Here is a 2,432-nt window from a genome sequence, read left to right on the forward strand (position 1 = left end):
AACCAGAATACAAAAATGTGAGTTGTTACAAGTCTAAAAAGATACAATGTAAGATTACGGGAGGGGGGGCCAAGCCAGGGGAGAGAAAGAAGGGATGGGGGCTATGGAATACCAGCGTTCGGTAGTTGAGATGAGAGAAGGGTGACAAAGGTTCTGGAAGAAGAGGGAGTAGGGGAGGGGATAAAGACGAGGATGTTGATGACGATGGAAACGACTCTGATGAGAGTAATGGTTAGTATATGCTGTACAAGAAAGAAAGGAAGGGGGTGTGTATATGAGATGACGAGCTTGGGCCTTATTTTTGGTGTAATTGAATACCAGTTTACAAGTGGAGTTTTGATGGTATTGTTGTTGGTTTGAAGCTGCCATGTGGAATAGGGTGAAAAAATCGTGAGTTTTGCGTGGCAAGTAATTAATTGTTTTTTTTTTGTGTTTATTCCGAGAGTGAGCTTCTTCTGTTGTTTCGTGCATTCTACTTTCTGCTCTCAATGCTGGTTGTTTTGATTGTTGGTTGCGTTACAATCACAAGCAACCCGTCCCCCAAGGTTTTTTCATTTCATTATTTCTTTTTGTAGAAAAGGATCCTAAAAAAAAAAAATGGCCTGATTTTTCTCGTTTTTGGATTCACTCGTTTATGCCCCCCTGCAGGATTTTTTTTTTTTTTTTTTCCCCTGGTGTCGGAAGGATCCCGTTAGGATTGCCTATACCGAATACAACGCTGTTAAGCCTCCCAACGTCCTGGTCTCTGGGGAGGGGATGTGCCCAAAAATGGACGAACGAACAAGGGAGGGGGGCCCAGTATGTAGATACAGGTACGAGGAAGGATTCGCTACCTTAGTTTACACAGTATACAGTAGGGATACTGCAGTATGTAGTACGTATTATGCAAGATACAAAAGACGGGAAAACCCCCTGGAATCTTTCTCTTGCCGTTTACCAGATTAAGCCTCGTTGCCGATTTTGCTTTTGTGTTTTTTTCCCTTTTCTTGTGTGTACCTTTTTTTGGTTTGGCACGTCTCCTGCTCCCCGGATTGGGTTTGACGTCCGGGAAAAGCGGGTTACGAATCGGGTATCGCACCGAGGCCCGTTCCAGAAAATGCTTGGCTTTGGGTGTTGTGTGTGTGTGTGTGTGTGTGTGTGTGTGTGTACTGTCTTTTTGGAGAGATCACTTTTATGGTTGGTATAATAGCTGGGCGGGAAGCATCACTACTGGTAGACAATGTAAAGATTGTGTCTCAAATTTAATATACTATATTATCGAAGAATCGAGGTGGTATCTAGAAGAGTACTTAAAAGTACACTGCTTGAGCCTCTTCCCCTTTATCCGTGTCAGTACAGCCAGCTGACAGGCCTTGGCACGGAACAAAGAATCTTTCCGAGTCTATATTTGGACGCATTATGTAAAAAAAAAAAAACCCCCCAAGCCTTTGTTGTCCTCTTCTTTTCTCATTTACGGGCTGAAAAGAGAGGTCTGAGTGGCAGACGGGACTAACACATAGTACGTTGCGTGTATGCAGGTTCATTACTACCCACTGCCCTTTTTTGGCATTGTCCCCTTTGGTCTTCTTTTTTCCCATTTCATACCTCAATGCTTACTATTAGTAGACATCTAACGCGGTATTGGCATCTTTGGCTGCGTGTCAGATGAGATGCTACCTCCATATATCTATACTACCGCTGTCACTTCTCGTAACACGGTCAAGATCAAGACCAAACCAAGAGAAGTGAAAAGAAAACTTTGCTTCATGAGACATTTGCTAACACCTAGACTACAAGTATACAAAATCTGAAATATACCACGTAGTAAACAGCGTCAATGCTTCCGTACATCCAAGCGGTGACATAGACACCAGCCTAGAGTCCAAAAGGTACAGTTACATGCTTCACTCAATACCGCCTTTACGCCCGTCCAAGTAGGTGGAGCGCGAGATTAAAAAGTGACAGCTCGGGGTCCAACTTCAGCTACATAATACAATACCTAGTACTTTTTCATCTTTATTTTTCTTTTCTTTTTCACCATGTTTCCTCTCGTTATCCATCTCTCTCTCCGTATTAGGCATGCCTAGTCGGTTGTCAATTTTGCACTTCCCCCCCCTGCGAACCAAAAAATTCCCAAAATAATCAAATCTAAGCCCAATCTCGGTCTGACAGTGCAACGCACGCCCTCGGCCCTGAGCCCATTTAAATCGGGGCCCGCTAAAGAACAAAAGAAGCAAACACCAACTGTATCTGGAAGAGGCAAGGTGTTCTTTCTTTGGCCCACGCCTAGCTCCGAGAGCTCTCCATTGGGTTACGGCGTACTTGTAGGTACTAGAAGGAACCTTGGAAAGCTTCAACTTTCTAGCAACTCCCATGCTAGTAGGTTAGTGGTTAGCGGTCTCTTATAGAGCTCAGCTTGTATCCAATTTTCGGGCCTCTGTACCAGCAAAAAA

This window comes from Trichoderma gamsii, assembly GCF_001481775.2.
Source record: "Trichoderma gamsii strain T6085 chromosome Unknown Scaffold_4.2, whole genome shotgun sequence".
NCBI classification, from domain to species: Eukaryota; Fungi; Ascomycota; class Sordariomycetes; order Hypocreales; family Hypocreaceae; genus Trichoderma; species Trichoderma gamsii.